The 20,677-nt window shown below is 37.9% G+C and overlaps 1 pseudogene; it reads right to left on the reverse strand.

The window, feature by feature from the left end:
- The window catches only part of LOC119792295, a 33,945-nt pseudogene extending 22,082 nt beyond the window's left edge, over positions 1-11,863 (reverse strand).
- Positions 11,864-20,677: the final 8,814 nt, after the last annotated feature.

Genomic DNA, 20,677 nt, shown 5'->3' on the forward strand with positions numbered 1-20,677 from the left:
AAAATGTCAGGGCAGGAGATTCCAACTCTGTCCTCAAATGTTTTAGATTTCCTTGGTGCGAAACTGTTGACTTGAATTAATGGGTGATAAAGGGGCATCTGTAGCATTTGATATAAAATACAGGAGGAGATAATAGGATTAGAGTGATGGAAAGAAACTGATATAAAATATGGAGGACAGGAGCATTGGAACGTCTGTGTTACATGAATGTGGATTTTAAGTTTTGGGTAAACAGTGAAGTGAGGGAGTTCGTTAAACTGTCAAATCTAACTGAAGGAACTGAGAGAGCCAGATTTAAGGAACATAATACAGACTGATCCTGAAAGACAGGCTTTACAACGAACAAACTAAAACAAATAAAAATAAATACATTTTTATAGTTTTGAATAAGCATTTCCATTTCTCACATATAAAGTCTTAAATGGCCAAGCTCCATCTTATATCAGAGATATGATTGTTCCTTATTTCCCTAACAAAGCACTTTGCTCTCAATCTGCAGGTTTACTAGTGGTTCCTAGAATGTCTAATAGTAGAATGGGAGGCAGATCTTTTAGTTATCAGGCTCCTCTCCTGTGGAACCAACTACCCGTTTTAGTCCGTGATGCAGACATCCTGTCTACTTTCAAGGCTAGGCTTAAAACTTTCCTTTTTGATAAAGCTTATAGTTAAGAGTGGCTCAGGTTATCCTGAGCTATCTCTATAGTTATGCTGCTATAGGCTTAGACTTCTGGAGGACATAGGGACCCCATTTCATCATTCTGTCTCTATTCTCCCACTCTGCAGAATCTTTTAGTTCAATCTCTAACGTTATGCTCTCTCTGCTTTTTCTCATTGTGGCTTCGCCTCATCTGTTCCTTTTTGGCAGTGACACCATCCTGGAGAGAAATATCAGCTGTGCTGCTGCCATCAGCACCTTTGTTTATGCACCGATGTTCGGGATTGGCCTGTTTTTCAGTGTAGTCCTGTATCTCTGGCTGTGACTGTCAGGATTTGTTTGTGGATTGTTGACCCAAAGCAGAGGCAGGAAGGCAGGAGTGAATTGTAAGTAGATTTAATGATGAGTAGCTGAAAAACAAAGCCCAAACGAACAGGCAACCAAGAATCCAAAATCCCAAAAAAAAAGAAACCAAAGTCCAAAAAACTAACAAGTAAAATATGAAAATTAAGTAAAAACAAACCAGAAACCATGGAGACATCAGGGGAATCACAACACAAGGAGGAAGACTCAGAAAGATGAAGTTGTAGCATGTAAAACGAGGTTAGACGAGGACCCAGCAAAGAGGAACTGAGAGAGAGAGGGCTTTTAAAGGAGACAGAGACAAAGAGAGGGCTAATGAGAAGATTGGGAACAGGTGAGGACAGAGCAGAAACAAAACACGAGCTAGGGAGAAAGGAGAACACAAGAGGGCAGCAGAGGGCAACAAATGAAAAACCTGGAAGACTGACAATAACTAGACAAAACAGCAAAATAAAAATAAAATCACTAACACTAGAAAACAACGAGCAAAGTAAAACTGAACACTAAGAAGAAAATATAACAGAACAAAGACGAGGACAGTAACTGAGAAAAAACCAAAGAACACAATAAACTAAGAATTAAACCATAAAAACTAGGAAACAAGGAGAAAAGCAAAACTGGATACTTAAAAGAAAAACATCACAGAAAACAAAAACCTAACACAAGCATACTTAGTGTGAGGGATTGCCTTCGAGTCAGTGAGTCGATGCAATCAACTGGTTTACTTATGACCTGGTGGACTGTAAAGTGCGTTAAGATCACGTATTGTGATATAAATAAACTGAATGAATTGAAGATGACATAGCATTCTAGAGCTCAGACAGGAGCAGCATGAAAATTGGAGCAAGAAAACTAGTAAAGAGAGACAACACAGGCAGATACCATAGGGCACCATCTGCTGGACATGGCACAAAATCACAGACTGAATGAAAAATAGTAATTGAATGTATGTTAGTGAGATTTCGGTGAGTTTTGCTTTTGATTCCACAGCTTTATGCTGTAAGGTTATCCGCAGTATTTAGATTTTGCACTCCACCATTTGGAAACATCCCTAGGCTATTTTGTTGTATTTTGTTTCTAAACGTAGGTTATGTATAAGCAAATGCCTACACTACCACTTCTTCTTTCCGTTATGACTTTAACCACACCATGATGCCAGATGCAGATAATCTCTGTTTACTTTTCCTGATTTTCAAGTTTGGAGAATCTCCTCTGAAAGGTGAGAAATATATTTATGCTTTTTTTAATGAAGTAACTGTCATGCTCCCCACCCCCCCCTATAGCAGACTATGCATCACTATAGTCTACTATAGTGATGCATCCATCCTTTCATTATTGCAATTTCTCCAGTCTTGGCAACAATTAATAAAATCTAAAAATTGAATTATCAACAAATTAATATGATACCTTGAGGTGTGAATTTCCATCAGAAGCCTTGTTAACCATTAAGATAGCTGTAATGTTTGAAATAAAGCTGGCATAGTGCCAACAATGCTATCAGCTTTAATGGTTGAGTGTAGATTAAAATGTAACAGAAGTACATTTCTAAAACATCTCTAACATTTATTTTATTGCAGCTACTTTTTACATAGGAATATCAGGGCAGTTTTAGCTCTACAAGCTTTGTTGTTCTGTCGATATTATCTATCTGTTGAATTTACCTCATACAAGAAAAAAAGGAGAATAAGACTACTGCAAACCTGAATCTACTTCTCCTTTCACATTTTGCAAAAAATATTAAACAGGAAGTTCTGTTTGTAACATGACAATCTATGTGAAGTGCAAAGAGTGTGAATACAAAAGTAAAACAAAAACGTCTTGGTTACACTGAATAAATAACATTAAGCTGAAAAAATGTTCAGGGAAGTGGTCCGTTACTGCAGAGTATTGTACAATGAATTCAAATTGCAGTTTTTGGTGCTGCATGAATTGGTTTAAATGTTTCTAAAACTGGGCTGCACAATGGGGCAGTTTGTGCAAGAAGGTTCTGGGTTCAATTCCTGGTCCAAGGTCTTTCTGCATGGAGTTTGCATATAAGTGCTGTATAAATTACGCAAGCTTGGCGGTTTCTCAAACGTTGTGAAATTCCTCTCAGAGAACACAGAGAGGAAATGAAAATGGTACATTACATAGAGTAAATCAGTTATATTTTCATTGTTTCCTGCAGGTGCAGCAGCTGTGGTCCAAACTCAGCAGACTGTAACAGCAACAGTGGGAGAAGATGCTCCTCTCAGCTGTCAGCTCCTGGAAACTAAAGATGTCCAGCAGGTCACCTGGCAGAAGGTCTTTGGGAGCAAAGAGAGGAATATCTGCTCCTACAGCGAGTATTTTGGTCAAACAGTGAATCCTCACTTTAAAGATAAAGATCACTTTACTGAAGCTGGACTGAAGAATTCATCCATAGTTATCAAAAATGTTACGGAGGAGGATGAAGGATGTTATCTCTGCTTGTTTAGCATTTACCCTGATGGAGCTCTGAAAGTGAGAACCTGCCTGAATGTTTATGGTGAGAACCAGACTGTATTCCAGGATTAACTTCTATAACTAGATGTTGATTGTGACGTTTGTTCTCCTCCCAGAGCTACATGAACCCATCCTTGATGTCAGCATCAATTAAAAGAGATATATACATTTATGTCTCACTGTATAATTTAATTTCTAGCTACATTTATTTGTTTATTTTTGGAGCATTTATTTATTTCTGTATTTATTTTTAATTATGGCAGGATTGGTCCTCCATAGTTTTGACTAGGAAGAATCTTATTTTATAGAACAAATGGAACAAAAGAGAGGACAGCGCTTCTAATAAATGTCAAAACGGCCTGCCATACACGTTTCTTGCATTCTCTTTCCGCCTCTTCTTTTGGCAGACCCAGTGTGATCCAAATGCGTAGGTTCACTTTAAGACAGTTAATTTAATACAAGGTTGCACGGAAGGCACACAGGCCCGCTACAGATGAGGCTTGAGGCAATCTCACTCAATTCAATAATTTTGTTGCACAAATTTATTATTCTAATCAAGACAATTTAAAACCACACTCACATTAAAATAACATTAATGGCAAACTCGAGCATGGCAGTGCAAATCAGGGTAGTGACCTATAAAAGAAACACAGCAAAAAACAAGAAAAAAAAATCGTGCACCAAACCAGGAGTACCACCACCCGCAAGGTCCACCACCTAAAAGGTTATAGCCTACTCACCAGATCTGAATGCCCTGTTAAAAAACTTCACATCGCGTTCCCCCCTGATGTCATTTACGTTGAGTTGCAATAAATGCTAAACTCTCTGCAGGTTCTTGTCTTTGTCGTCCGCTCTATTCAGCTGGCTTTGGAAACACACGGCGAGAAGGTGGGGGCTGGGTGGTGAGGGTTACGGGGGCGAGAAACGCAAAAGTAACGCAATACATAAGCGTTGTTAGACCTATTTAAGGGTGGCTTCAGCCACCCTTTCTTTGGCATTAGCCACCCTATAATTATTTTGCGATTTTAAAAAATATATATTTTTTTTCTGTATTTATTTTTTCCTCATATTTTCCCAAAACAAATGCAGTAAAGCACCGAATAAAAGCCATAAAGAAGACAAGTTAATCTGAACAATCATAGGCGTAACTTCCTTAAGGACTGGTGTGGACATGTCCCCACCAATATTTTGTACACGTATTTTGCTTTCGGTGCTGTGTATATCTGATTAAAACCCCATTCATGCCGCTCCTCAGAAAGAAAATAAAAAAAGTTCTCCCCGCTGCTCACCGTCCACAAACCCCGACAAAAAAACTCAGAAAAAAGAATCTGTTGCCTCTCGCTTTCTCCCCATCACCCCCCTCCAACCTCTCCCCATAACATTTGAATTGAAGATATCCGCGGGTGACGGGTCGGGTTCGGTAGTCATTCTAACGGGTTCGGGCGGGTGCGGGTTGGTAAAACTCGACCCATGCAGGTCTCTAAGCTACACTACATTCAGTATCGTTGCCATAGAAACAGACAACAGCGCCAATATATCAGAATTATACTAAAACACACGCAAATAATTTCCCACATAAAAAACAGGACTTTCAGTCCATTACAGTTTTCCGTTTTTAGAGGGTTGTTTATTTTGCGTTTATTAAGTGATGGCTGTGGTATATTAGCTTTCACTGCTATAAGCTTTCGCAGCAGTGATTGATTAATTTAAACACCTGCTCTACTGATGGTCTATCGGAGTTGGTGTTTAGGTTGAACATAAAGAACACCTTTTGTTTGAAGCTTCTTGTAGCTACTGTTTTAATCCCGGCTTTACTTAAAACTTTTTCCTGACTTTGATAGTGTTGCCATAGAAAGCACTGCGCCCCTTTTTCTTTTATATGTACACGTACATTTAAGATTTAGCGTGTTAAGTTGACAACTCATGAGCAAGCTGCTTTTTGCAATCTAGCAGGAAGGTAAGGATAGCATCTTGCAGGTGTGACGTCACTCTGCAGGGGGTCCAAAGATAAAAGATTTAAACAATTTTTGCATTGGAATTTCAGATTTAAGGGAGTTAGAAAGTTCACTTAGTAAAAGTGCAAATAATAAATCTGATTACCGATTACTTTTAAGCTGGTTGAACATACTGCGACAGACTGGTGACCTGTCCAGGGTGATCCCACCTCTCACCCAGAACGTGGCTAGAGATATGCACCAGCACCTCCTGATCCCACTGAGGGATAAGGTTAAAGAAAATGGATGGTTGAACATAGTCCGCTCTCCCAGATTCTATCAAATCCGTATTGATACCCTCAGGGGCGGATTTAGGAAATTTGGGGCCCTAGGCAAAGACAGGCAGGGGGCCCCCTGAGAAGAAAACCCATAAAACAGACCCATTCTACAGATAGAGAAATGTTAATAGAATAGACATCCATTATTTGTTCTAGGTTTTGTCCCTCTCTTCTTGTCCCTTTTTTCTCTCTATTTATCAGCGTTCTGATGGCATTTTAGCCAAAGGATTTTTATCAAAAACATAATTAATGTGCACAAATAAGGATTAGTTGTATTAACCATACATGGAAACAGAGTTTTATGGGGCCCCCCAGAACTTGGGGCCCTGGGCAACTGCCTAGTATTGGCTAATGGTAAATCCCCCCCCTGGATACCCTGCTAGTGGATGTTCTTGACAGAAAGACGGAGTTGCTTAATCATATTCTGCTTAAGGTCCCATAAGATCTTGTCCGAGTCCTGGTTTAAAAGTAAATTAATTTTAAAAAGTGACCCAAAATTGACTGTCAATAAATGTTCTACAAAATTGATATATTTATTTGATTTGTACTGTCTGTTTAGATTTATGTGATATTTTTTGCACAAAATATATAAGTGAATATTGTAACAGTTATGTTTTCAACTGTAAGCATTAAATTGATAAATGTTATTCGCATTTTTTTGGCTTTATCCTTTCCAACAAAAAAAAAAAAAGGCGTCGCGCAGGTAGCTCCCTTTCCTTATGAGCCGTCCCCACCAACTTTCAACACAAAGTTACACCCTTGTCTTAGACAACGCCTTAGCAGGTGCACTGAAAAAATTCGGCGCGCGCTACGCATGCGCATTATCTTCTAGGGGCTGAGCCACCCTTGTGTCTTAAACCTAGAGACGCCCCTGACGCAATAGTTACTTTTACTAGTAACTAGTTACTTTTATTGTGGAGTAACTCAGTTAGTAACTCGGTTACCTTTTGGGAGAAGTAACTAGTAACTATAACTAATTACTTTTTCAAAGTAACGTGCCCAACACTGGTTTCTAATGTGGAATCCTCATTCAATCCACTAGCTCTGAGTTAAACATCACCTTCCCAAACATCTCTTTTACTCCACATTATTTCTTATTTCCTTTTTTAATCACACTGTTTGCACTTACACATTTTTTCTCATGTCACAACCTGAACCAGCTTCTGTATTTCACTTTTTGCTCAAAAAATAAAAGGAGACCTCTCCAATACAGGGTCATACTTGATCAAATGCTACAATTTTCATCAGGTTTTCTTTATTATTCTGAATTGATAAAACAATGAAATCATGTTGAGTCCAGATGCTCAAACAGAAAATGTCTAGAGATTAGGGCATATGGTTTGATTTGATCAACAAACTGTTGTTGAGTAAACTTGAAAAGAAAACCTGGATGGATGAATCACAAATAGAAAACTGAGCAAGTTCCTGCATAAAAAAGCATAAGCAGTGATTATTCACACCTTTCAGAAGTGATCCTTTGGTACTGAACTTCCGTAAAAATTCAAAAAATATCCACTGGACTTGGTTTTCAAGAAGTATGGCAGGCCGTTTTGACATTTATTAGAAGCGCTGTCATGTCTATTGTTCCATTTGTTCTCTTAAATAAGATTCTTCCTAGTCAATACTATGGAGGACCAATCCTGTCATAATTAAAAATAAATACAGAAATAAATAAATTCTACAAAAATAAATGAGCATACCATTGCCCCCCCAAAATACAATAAACAAATAAATGTAGCTAGAAATTAAATTATACAGTGAGACATAAATGTATATATCTCTTTTAATTTGCTTTGTTTTTTCGCCTTTGTAATAATTACCTTATTTATTTATTGTCCGTTACAATCTTCAACTTTATTTATTACTTATTTCTTTGATTATTTATTTTATGTGCATGTTATATTTTTGTCTGGTTAATTCTTTTGACGGTTCAAGCCCCGGCTCTGACTTTCAGTGTTGCTGTGTCCCTGGGCAAGACACTTCACCTGCATTGTCTACTGATGGTGGTGTACGGCAGCCTCGCTTCTGTCAGTGAGCCCCAGGGCAGCTGTGGCTACCATGTAGCTTGCCACCATCAGTGTGTGCGTGAATGGGTGAATGAATGTAGTGTAAAGCGCTTTGGTCAAGTCTCCTGACTTCAAAAAGCACCATCTAAGTACAGGCCATTTACCTATTTATTTCTGCCTGTCGTATTTACATTTCTGTATGCATTTCTGCCTCATTATGCAAACAAGGAGGGGGGTGTCTTAGAGGGTCATCTTCTGCCCATTGGTTGGTTAGCAGCCACCGGCCACAGTCACAACAAACATAACGATGAAGCTGTCTGAGTTAGCAGAGGCAATTAGCAACTGTTTTTGAAAACAATGCTAATGTTATAAGTATTGACTTTATTATTTTCCGTTTGGATGCTCTGACAGACTGTGTGTTTCAGTTAGCGGCACACATGGACACAGATGTCGACAATGCAGTTTTTCAGAATCTAGAGGAAGCGGCCATTCAAGCTCCGTGGAGTCAGCGGGATCTACCAAACGGTTGATCCGACTGAGGCACTCCGATGTCGGCCAGCATCTCTCAGCTGCTCCCTCCTCCCACACGCGGTGGTGCAGTTAGGGACCGTCAACAAACCAAGCACACTTGAGAAACAAAAATCAATAAATTCTTTATCTTAAGACCAGCTAAGATGAAACTAATATAAAATCTTAATATTACATAATTAATTTAATGTAATCTTTTTCTTAGCCACATAAAGCAGGAGTTTAAGAAAAATGAAATATTATTGTGGTGACTCAGCAGCCAGTTTACTATCAGTATTTTACTTTTGAAATCAGTATAGTAGAATTATGCAGACATACATTTATACAGACAGAACAGTATAGATCTATACAGATATAGATGGAGAGAAAACCAATGAAGACACAAAGTGTTCCTTTCTCTATTTTTATTTTTAAAAAGTAGGAAAATACATTAAGATATATCAAACTCTAGAGACATACAAGCCCAGTTTGTGTTACAAAGATTTCTTGCCTTGCAGACAGCTTTCTATGTCAGGGGCTGTTGGTGATACTGGTGATTTACTGCTTTGTCTGTTGATTAGGACACATGTCTCCTCAGTGCTCCTTTGTGGTACAAGCTGTTCCTCAGCCCTTAATTAAAAAGAAGATTATAATTTAGACTAGAGACATTTGTTTTTAAATGAACCAAATATATTTAATAGAAAATGTAATGTTTTAAGTTGGTTATTGGGAAGGCAGCAAATATGTTTAAATGGTGCTTATATAAACACACATCAATTTGATATTGTCAACAATATCAGAGGCAAGCTTAAAATTTAATGATGTAAAAAATATAAATAAATGTGATAGATAAATCGCCAAACAAGAGACTTACTGAATGTTGCTGGTTTGTTGTTCAGGGTTTTCCTCCATTGGAACCTTCCTGTGTGAAACATGCAGGATTTTAAGAATAGGGACAAATTAGTTACTTACAAAACAGGGAATATTTCCAATAGCAATACCTGTTCTGATGCCTTCTTTGCCAGGAAACGATACATAAAACCACTAGAACTCCAAAGAACAACACTCCAGTAGCTACACTCAATCCTTTGGAAACAGAGCAACAGGCGTTAAAAATATGAGTAAATAAATAAAAAGCTACAAGCCTGAACATTAACTTACCTATAACCATATAAGCAGGTCCAGAGTCTTCTTCCAAACCTGTCAAATAATGAACCAACAGAACTAAATAGTCTCAGCGTTGTCATTTTTTTCCTTCCACATTTTGAAAAACTGATCAGAACTTTTATCATCATTTTTGGTGAATTTATATATCAAACCAACTCACAAATAAAAATCTAAAGATGTCATATGTATGAATTCAAATCATCTAAACATTTGGTTTTAATTTATTTCATGGTTACAATTTTGCTTTGTACTTTGACTAGGCCATTCCAAAAATTCAAACCTTTTATAGGGCAAGTTACAATTTTTTTGTCACTTCCATACCCCTTAGAACTGGAGCCCTTTTGTTTATTTTTCTTTATATATTAGGGCAAGTGGCTGTTTCTTGTTATTACCAATTACCAATTAGCCTCTATGAACTGTGACCTCAGTCTATAGTAGCAGCTAAAACCTCATAGGATTATCTTGTATTTCACTATGTTCCTGCACTGTTGTATAAAGAGGAGATGACCTGTAGACTAAAGACCCAGCATGTTCAGAATCTCTTTCAGCAATATTTTTTCTGCATATTTTTTGTCTGACTTTCCTTCCACGACTGTGAACTAGTTTGAGTTGGTTCACCAAAAACCTTTATGATTATAAGGTGAGAAAATGTAAAGAAATGCAGGGAGTCTTCTCACCATCATCAGATGTTTCTTTAACTCCAGGAACGGTGATCAGCTTCTCTCTGGGAGCAGCAGAGAGCACTGACACTAAACATCCAACCTGTGTGCTGCTGGAAGCTGACAGCAGAGCTGTGGTGGTGACGGTGAATGTACCGTTGCTGTGGGTCACACTGCTGCTGTTGTAGTGGGAGAAGCTGAGGTTCTGCTGTAGAACAGTCAGTGGGAGCAGTGGGAGCAGGTCGACCTGTGGCTGAACAGGACACAACTGACTCTGCAGGAGACTTTGATCTGCTGACATCAAGGACAGGTTCATGCAGCTCTGGGATGAGAACAAACATCATGATCAACATCTAGTTATAGAAGTTAATCCTGGAATACAGTCTGGTTCTTACCATAAACCTTCAGGCAGGTTGTCCCTATCAGAGCTCCATCAGGGTAGATGTTGAACAAGCAGAGATAACATCCTTCATCCTGCTCTGTAACCTTCCTGATAACTATGGAGGAATTCTTCAGTCCAGCTTCTGTAAACTGGACTTTATCTTTAAAGTCAGGATTCACTGTTTGACCAAAATACTCGCTGTAGGAGCAGATATTCCTCTCTTTCCTCCCAAAGACCTTCTGCCAGGTGACCTGCTGGACATCTTTAGTTTCCAGGAGCTGACAGCTGAGAGGAGCATCTTCTCCCACTGTTGCTGTTACAGTCTGCTGAGTTTGCACCACAGCTGCTACACCTGCAGGAAACAATGAAAATATGTCTGGTTTACTTTATGTAATGTACCATTTTCATTTCCTCTCTGTGTTCTTTGAGAGGATTTTTACAACGTTTGAGAAACCGCCAAGCTTGGCGTAATTTATACAGCACTTATATGCAGAAAGACCTTGGACCAGGAATTGAACCCAGAACCTTCTTGTTGCCAAGACAACAGCACCACAAACTGCCCCATCAATCAGCCCAGTTTTAGAAACATTTAAACCAATTCATGCAGCACCAAAAACTGCAATTTGAATTCACTGTACAATACTCTGCAGTAATGAACCACTTCCCTGAAAATTCTTTCTGCTTAATGTTATTTATTCAGAGTGTAACCAAGACGGTTTTGTTTTACTTTTGTATTCACACTCTTGGCACTTCACATAGATCGTCATGTTACAAACAGAGCCTTCCTGTTTAATATTTTTTGCAAATTGTGAAAGGAGAAGTAGATTCAGGTTTGCAGTAGTTGGATAGGTAGTTGGTAGGTAGATAGATAATATCGACAGAACAACAAAGTTTGTAGAGCTAAAACTGCCCTGATATTCCTATGTAAAAAGTAACTGCAATAAAATAAATGTTAGAGATGTTTCAGAAATGTACTTCTGTTACATTTTAATCTACACTCCCCCCATAAAGCTGACAGCATTCTTGGCACTATGCCAGCTTTATTTCAAACATTACAGCTATCTTAATGGTTAACAAGGCTTCTGATGGAAAATCACACCTCAGGGTATCATATTAATTTGTTGATAACTCAATTTTTAGATTTTATTAATTGTTGCCAAGACTGGAGAAATTGTAATAATGAAAGGATGGATGCATCACTATAGTAGACTATAGTGATGCATATTCTGCTATAGTGGCGGTGAGGAGCATGACAGTTACTGTATTAAAAAAGCATAAATATATTTCTCACCTTTCAGAGGAGATTCTCCACACTTGAAAATCAGGAAAATTAAACAGAGATTAGCTGCATCTGGCATCATGGTGTGGTTAAAGTCATAACAGAAAGAAGAAGCGGTAGTGTATGAATACGGAAGGCATTTGCTTATACATAACCTACGTTTAGAAACAAAATATAACAAAATAGCCTAGGGATGTTTCCAAATGAATGAAAACCAGTCAATCTTTATGAAAAGAGGTTTCCATCTTAAGTGTTTCTTAAACAAAGATCACAGATGTTTTTTTTGTAAATCTAGTCCTTAAAACACACTGCCCTGCATGTTTTACAACCGATTCAGACAATTACAGCCCAGTGAAAGTTAATCATTTATTGTTGAAATCAGGCGTATGAAGCAGGGGAAGGACCTCTGGTTTACATTTTACTATGATTTTACTAACTCTACCTTAACCTGACTGAGAAAGGACCAAGTGTTTTGGATTGTAAAACTCTTAAAATGATCCAGTGTGACTGGTTATCTTCAGATAAACTTTCCCAGGCTTGTTGTGCTAGTAGCTGCAGGTTGATGCTCTCTTTCTCTCTGAACAATTTGTCTTAATTTATTTTTTAATAAATACCTACGATTTTTTAAATCACAGCGTAACTAAAACCATGTTTTACTAATATTTTTCATTAAAAAAGCACAAGAAAACTTGATAATGGTCCACTTAGACTGATGGACAAAAGTTGAACCTTTTTATCCCTTAACCTTTTCTAAACATAACATTAAGTTTAAACACATCTAGCATGTAGCCACTCAAAATTTTCACTAGAAATAAGCGGAAAGGGATTTTTTTTTCAAATATATATGTATAAATCTTTTCTGCGCAAAAGATAAAAAATCTAAATGCTATTACTTATTGATGAAGCTGTTGAGGTTGCAATAGTGTAGCAAACTCAATGTACCTAATCTAAAATATATGGTAGAAAAAAGTTTCATTACTTGAGTAAAAGTACAGATTCTATGGTCAAATATTACTCCAATAAGTAAAAGTAGCTCTGTCTAAATGTTCATTTAAAGTACTGGCAGACCTGGCTCTAGGATCTTTGCTGCCCAAGGGGAGAATGCAGCTTCCCTCCCCACCACCATCACCACCCAGCTGAGATTGCACTCTTCCCAAAAAGCAACTCCACAGTTATTCAATAATTATTTATTTTTTATTTTAAATGTTCATACAAAAACTTTTTAAAGGCAATATCCAGAAGGATAAATATAAGTCTGAGGGATACAATTAAAATTGTGTGCAAATATGATGGGTGCAAAATCAAAAGCAACAATAAGTTGTACAATAAACAGCAAAACACAAATATAAAGGTTCAGACAACAACTTTGAAAAGCAGTCAAAAATAGAGAATGTTAAATTGAAAGATGAGAATATATGCATAAAAAAACAACTCAAAATGACCTGAGGATGTCCAGTAGGAGTGCAAATTAAAAGCAGAATAAAAATGTGCAATCAAAAGCAAAACTTGAATATCAAGGTTAAGTAAGTACAATAAGTACCCCTAAATTACTAAAATAACCAAATGTTTTGCAGGAGTCATGGGGGTGGAGTGCAAAATCAAAATACTGTGGATAACCTTACAGCATAAAGCTGTGGAATCAAAAGCAAAACTCAAAACTATCTGTCATTGTATGGAAATGTCTACTTTCAATTTTTAATAACCTTGTTATAAATAAGAGTAAAAAACATAATAACACAATGTGCAATCAAAGTAAACTTAAACAATAGAGAAGCTCTGAGATTTATGCTAAAAAAAACAAGTTATAGTGCCTCCATTTTAGATTTGGGCCAAGTTGGAAAAGATTGTGGGCTATTCGTACAAAGATTCAATCTAGAACACCAAAATCTCACTAACATACATTAAATTGCTATTTTTCATTCAGTCTGTGATTTTGTGCCATGTCCAGCAGATGGTGCCCCATGATATCTGCCTGTGTTGTCTCTCTCTGCTGGCTTTCTTGCTCAATTTTTCATGCTGCTCCTGCCTGAGCTCTAGAATGCTCTGTCATCTTCAATTAAATTCATTCAGTTCATTTATATGACAACACATAAAATCTCAATGCAATTTACAGTTCACCAGATCATACGGTCAAATTTATTCAAAGTTTTCTATCTAAGGAAAACCAGTTGATTGCATCAACTAATTGACTCGAAGGCAATCCCTCACACTAAGCATGCTTGTAGCGAGAAGAAGCAGGAAGAAAAATTCAGCCGACTCAGGCTCAGTGTGAGCGGCCATCTGCCGAGGCATACTCCGGTTCAAGGAGACAGAAGCATAGATACAGAAAGGAACTGTAAAAGCCCCGCCCATCACTTACACCTGTTTTCATAAGGCCTGCTTAGTTAAATTGAAAATCAGAGTTGTTTTCATGCCTTTATAATTATATGATAAAAGAAAAAAGGTGGAAGACTGAGCTTTAATCGCTATGTTTGAAAGATTATGCAAAATTTACATCTAGATTCATTTCTAAGATAAAAAAAAGAAAAGAAAATGATCACCTCCTTGGTGGAAGGAAGCGGGAGTTTCTATGGGAGGTGGAGTGATACTGGCTAGAAATAGGTAGGTTCACCTCAACACTAAAGCGGGACAAAATCAGACCAACCAAACAAGCCCCATTTTCTAAAAAACTCTTTCTGGATTAAATCAAGACTGACGGACGGACCAGATTTTTCTTAAAAACAAAAGTCTAAATGACGTCTAGTGTTAAGGGGGTGGGCTGTAAAGTGCAGCAGCAATTCAATTCAGTTTATTTATATAGCGCCAAATTCACAACACATGTCATCTCAAGGCACTTTACAGTTCAACCAGATCAGTCAAATTGATACAAAGTTTTCTATCTAAGGAAAACCAGTTGATTGCATCAACTAATTGACTCGAAGGCAATCCCCCACACTAAGCATGCTTGTAGCGACAGTGGAGAGGAAAAACTCCCTTTTAACAGGAAGAAACCTCCAGCAGAACCAGGCTCAGTGTGAGCGGCCATCTGCCGAGGCCGACTGGGGTTCAAGAAGACAGAAGCAGAGATACAAAAAGCAGCTGTAAAAGGCGGCCCCGTCCAGGAAACACAAAGCCAGGCAGACGAGCTCCGAGCCAGCTCCCATGCCAGAGGATGAAGAGAGCACATCCACTCAGTCACGGTCAGAGAAACAGGACCACACTGGAAAAGAGGCCGATCTCCAACATCTATAAACAAGGGTGTTGATGGAAGCAGCACAGCTGATGTTTCTTTCCAGGATGACGTCACAACCAAACAGGAACAGACAATCAAAGCTACTCTGAGGAAAAGCAGAGAGAGCAGAAGGTTAGAGATTGAACTAACAGATTCTGCAGAATAGGAGAACAGAGAGAAGGAAGCAGAATGATGAAATGGGGGTCCCTATGTCCTCCAGCAGTCTAAGCCTATAGCAGCATAACTATAAAGATAGCTCAGGATAACCTGAGCCACTCTAACTATAAGCTTTATCAAAAAGGAAAGTTTTAAGTCTAGCCTTAAAAGTAGACAGGGTGTCTGCCTCACGGACTAAAACTGGTAGTTGGTTCCACAGGAGAGGAGCCTGATAACTAAAAGATCTGCCTCCCATTCTACTTTTAGAAATTCTAGGAACCACTAGTAAACCTGCAGATTGAGAGCGAAGTGCTCTGTTAGGAACATAAGGAACAATCAGATCTCTGATATAAGATGGAGCTTGGCCATTTAAGGCTTTATATGTGAGAAGGAGGATTTTAAATTCTATTCTTGATTTAACAGGAAGCCAATGAAGAGAAGCCAGGATAGGAGAGATATGATCTCTCTTTTTCATTTTCATCAGAACTCTGGCTGCAGCATTTTGGATCAGCTGAAGGCTTTTAACTACAGTTTGTGGACTTCCTGATAGTAAAGAATTACAATAGTCCAGCCTTGAAGTAACAAATGCATGGACTAGTTTCTCAGCATCACCCCTGGACAGGAGATTTCTATTTTTTGCAATGTTCCTCAGATGAAAGAAGGAAATTCTAGAAACCTCATTGATATGGGATTTAAATGACAGGTCCTGATCAAAAATAACACCAAGATTTTTTACTTTATTATCTGAAATCCGTTTAATCCCATCCAAATGAAGTGACTGACTAATCAGCTTCTTTTTCAGAGACTCTGGTCCAAAGACTATAACTTCTGTTTTGTCTGCATTCAGAAGCAGAAAGTTAAGAGTCATCCAGGTTTTTATGTCTTCAAGACATGCCTGTAATCTATGTAATGGGTTAGCTTCATCTGGATTTATAGACAGATATAGCTGGGTATCATCAGCATAACAGTGACAATTAATCCCATGCTGTCTAATAACTCTACCAATTGGGAGCATGTATAAAGTAAAGAGAATTGGTCCTAGCACTGATCCCTGTGGTACTCCACAGGTAACCTTTGAGCGTGTTGAAGATCTATCATTAACATAAACAAACTGAATTCGATCAGATAGATAAGATTTAAACCAGTCTAGTGCTGTTCCTTTAATTCCAACAAAATATTAAAGTCTTTCTAAAAGAATATTATGGTCAACTGTATCAAATGCAGCACTGAGATCCAACAGGACGAGCACAGATACAAGTCCATTATCTGAGGCCATGAGAATATCATTAGTGACTTTCACCAGAGCTGTTTCAGTGCTATGATGAGCTCTAAAGCCAGACTGAAACTCTTCAAAAAGTTCATTATGGTGTAAGTGATCGCAAACTTGTTTGGCAACTACTTTCTCAAGAATTTTGGATAAGAAAGGAAGATAGGATATAGGTCTATAATTAACCAAGTTATCTGGGTCAAGAGACGGTTTCTTAAGCAGAGGTTTAATTACAGCAACCTTCAAAGCTTTAGGTACCTATCCCTGTAACAGAGATAGATTAATCACATCTAAAATGGAGGAGGAGATCAAAGGGAATACCTCCTTAAATAACCTGGTTGGAACTGGATCTAACATACAAGTTGAAGGCTTAGATGAAGACAATAATTTTGCTAATTCAGAAAGTTCAACTGGATCAAAGCAGTCTAAACCCGGTTCAGATTCCATGACTACCTCAGGTACAATCGCGGATAGAGGAGTGCTTATGATCTTATTTTTAATAAGATCAATCTTATTTATAAAAAATCCCATAAAATCATTAGCACACTAAGCTTATCTGTTAGATTTAGGATGTGTAACTTAAGGAGTTTATGGAGAAGAACATAACTTATTTCTTGGCCAAACTGTGTTGTGAAACAATAAAAGTGCAATTATTTTTTCCACATCACTAATGTTTATATGACAAAAAGTTATTACTTAATGAAGACACATTGGTATTGTATTATAAATATTTCTGGTAGGGCTCTGCGATACAGCATAAAAATCTAACCCCAGATTTTTCTTCTTACCAAATTCTATGAATATTTTTCTCTCTCTAAAACTGTGTTACGAAAATGACTATGACTTGAAAAAAGTAGCTGTTAGTAAAACAATGCCCTCTGATAGCTGACCTTAATTTAAAGGGAAACAATATTCAAGCTCTGAAAAATGCTTGTAAAACAATCATGTTTCGGGAACAAACTGAAAATATAATGCACTGAATATTTGAAGCTGGTGATAACACAGAGTGAGCACAGTTCATGCACAGCTCATAAACACAAGAACATTAACAGGGATTTTACCTCTTCAGGTACAGTTACAACAATGACAATATTGTGTCCGTCAGGGTGTGGTTGTGGGTGTATGGACCAATATCTAGAAAACAAAACCAGCATGATAATAATTCTTGAAATTTATTAACCAAAGGAATTTACAAGGGGTTGTTGGCATTGAGCAGGCAGGTAAACATTGAAGATATAAACTGCAAGTTCCCTGTCACCCTGAGAAACAACGCAAAGCATCAAAGCGCAATGGCAGCTTAAATAGAAGGGAAACCAGGTGCAGGTAATAAGGGACACACAAAGGTGAAATGAATTAAGTGATTAACCAAAGCTTTGACTGAGGGAGAAATGTTTAGACAGGGTTAAACAGTGAAACACACAAGGGATAAACTATCTGAGAAAATAGGAATAATCACCAACTAATGTAAAGTCAAAACCAACTAATAACACTAAAAAACAAGCAAGAGAAATGGACTAGAGACATATAAAAAAGGTAAACATAAGAGAGAACTAACATTCAAAAGGGAATCAAAAGACTCAAAACAACCCCAAACATGTCAGTGTCAACAAACTAGAGGCAGGCTGTAACAGAGGAGAACAGACAGCTGCTAGAAGTTTAAAGTTAGTATCCAAATACCACACTATAAAGTTGCCTTATAGTTTATCTTTCAGTTGATCATTGTCTATGTTTATTACCAAACAACAGTTTCTCCTTTGTGCCTTATACTATATGAACTAACCCTTTTGGTCATCAGCCCTTCCACCCTTTTGTCCAAAGCTGCTTTCCTACTGTAAGTAGGGGCTTAACATAGGTTTCTCAAATGCAAGTTGACCTGCTACAGTAACAATCAGTCTTTGGCCCCTTTCCCCTTTGGCAAGAAAGCCTGGTCTGGTGCCCCTCAGGCAAGCAGCATGCCCTCTGTTCCCCCACCACTGCATGTCTGGTGAGGACATCACGCTGGGTTAGTGTTGATAATGTCATCAGTGTGACAGAAATCAGGAAAGTAAACAATAAAGAGCAACATAGAAAGAGCCAGGGCATAATTAGAATGCATTATTGTTTGGGTATTTTGTCTGTGCTATTCTCTATCTTAACAATACTTCGCCATATTTGCTGAATGCAGAGTTTTTTTATGGCTTACGTCAGACACGACTGGTGCTATGTTGTGATGTAGGCACTTAGCGCCAAAAGGCATCACATAACTTATCGGGTAGACGTAAGTCTGGTGTTCCCACTATTTGCAGAGCAAAGCTGAGCTATTCTAAGATTTTTACCCATGACGCTTTCCTGAATCGTTTGATGTGAGCTGACTCGGTTTGGTGAGCTGTTCTAACTGCCTCTAAAGCCCAATTGTTTGCGGGTTTAACCACATTTTTTGGCAAGTGGGAAATGTGTATGAACAAATTTATAAGTTTACTTAATGCAAATTAAGTCTTTTTTTTTCATGTTATGAAAAAATAACCTCTATGAAGGCCATCCCACAAGGCGCTCAGGGCATTGCGCCCTCCCATTAAATTATTGAAGAAGCAAAAACTAAACTGTGATTAATGGAAGGGGAGTCAACAGAAGTAAAAGTAAAGGATCAAGGAGTGCATGTTAAGCTTAGCTTGTTTGGGACTAGATCTGGCCTACGTACATTGCTGCTCTTGTCTCTTGCGTAGTGCTAGGCCCTAACCCTTTTCTTTCTGTAGAGCACAAGCTGCTTTGTCTACTTGTCAGGTTGTCTGGTTGCCTTTTCTCCCACCTAACCGAACATCTTTTTACCACTACATCCTTTTACTAAGGCTACGTTCACACTGCATCTGTGTCTGAACGGCCAGGTCGCATTTATTTGACCTAAGCGTCATTAATACTCTACAAAGGTCACTATTCTGGGTCTTGCTATGCAGAAGTGGAAAGAAAAACAACAACCATGGCGGACGATAATGAGAAGAGCAGTCTAACAATCTTGAAAAGATTGAGTTTTTAAGGTTGGGAAAGATCGCTAGATACGCTCCAGCTCTACCATCCATGTTTACTTCAGTAAATACAGAGCTCATTTGCATCCTCAACTGCGCATGCGGGACACTAGTGTTGTAGGAATACAGTCCACACAGGAGATCACATAAAAGTTGCATATAATTGTAAATGTGAACGACAACGCAAAAAAAAAATCTGATTTCACAAAAAAGGCAGAATTGAGCATTAAGGCCTGCAGTGTGAATGTACCCTTAGTAGAACTGAAAAGACTTGTTTGGCACATGCAGAGACCTTGATTTTATTTTGATAAGAAAGAAAGGAAGACCTTATCTTATGGTATCCATGATAACCCATAATTATGAGCAGGTGGGGTTAATAAGCTTTTCTGTTGTTGAGGCTCTTACTCAAGGACGTATATCCACTACTACCACCTGCTAATATGTTCATGTATTATGCTTTTATGTGAACAGATGCCACCTCGTTACGCCGTTATTTACCTGCTGTATTGTAGCCTGTTCCGGCGCTGGTGTTCTCACCCACAGTTCTGATCTGAAGCTTTAATAAATTTTCCAGAAAAACTGTAAAGCATCTACTGTTTATTCTTTATTTTTCAGTAAAATAAATACAAAACACATGAGTAAAAAGTATATATAACCAAAAGTGGAAAATTTTTTAAAAGATAAGTAAGAATGAAAAAAAAATCTAGCAGCACATTTAAAAGAATGGTTGGCAGCTTTAAGCCAGTGTTGTTCAAGTTAAGCTGCCTTATACATCCAACCACACTTTGCTTTTTTACTGTTAATAAGCCAACAGATGTCATGGTGTTGACTGGGACTCGCTGTTTTCTATTTTTCTTTCATGCCTTCGTCTTTTAGGTCCTTTGTAGTTGCACACTGATGAGCTGTCTGGCTTTAAAAAACAAACAAAAAACAATTAAACAACAAACCAAACAAAAAATATGTCAGTAGAAAATTAAGGGACTTAAACAGGAGAAACAACGCTTTAAAATTTTATGCGCAAAATGTTATGTCCCCTTAGCAGTGAATGTAAAAGATCAAATACATTTATATGAATGGAACTGAGGAATAGATAAGTACAATCTCTGGGTCATCCTGGGGATTCTTATCCCTGTGAACAATTCGGAAGCAGCCATCAAAGAAATATTTGAGACAGTGATAAAGTAAATCATCAGGTCATCATTAAATGAAAGAAATACCTTTTTTTGAAGTCCTATTCCAATCCTCAGGGCAAAACAAAACAAGGTAACCATTAGAGCAGCAATCACAGGCC

The sequence above is a fragment of the Cyprinodon tularosa genome, unplaced genomic scaffold (genome assembly GCF_016077235.1).
Source record: "Cyprinodon tularosa strain WSP-4 unplaced genomic scaffold, ASM1607723v1 ctg417, whole genome shotgun sequence".
Classification (NCBI taxonomy): Eukaryota; Metazoa; Chordata; class Actinopteri; order Cyprinodontiformes; family Cyprinodontidae; genus Cyprinodon; species Cyprinodon tularosa.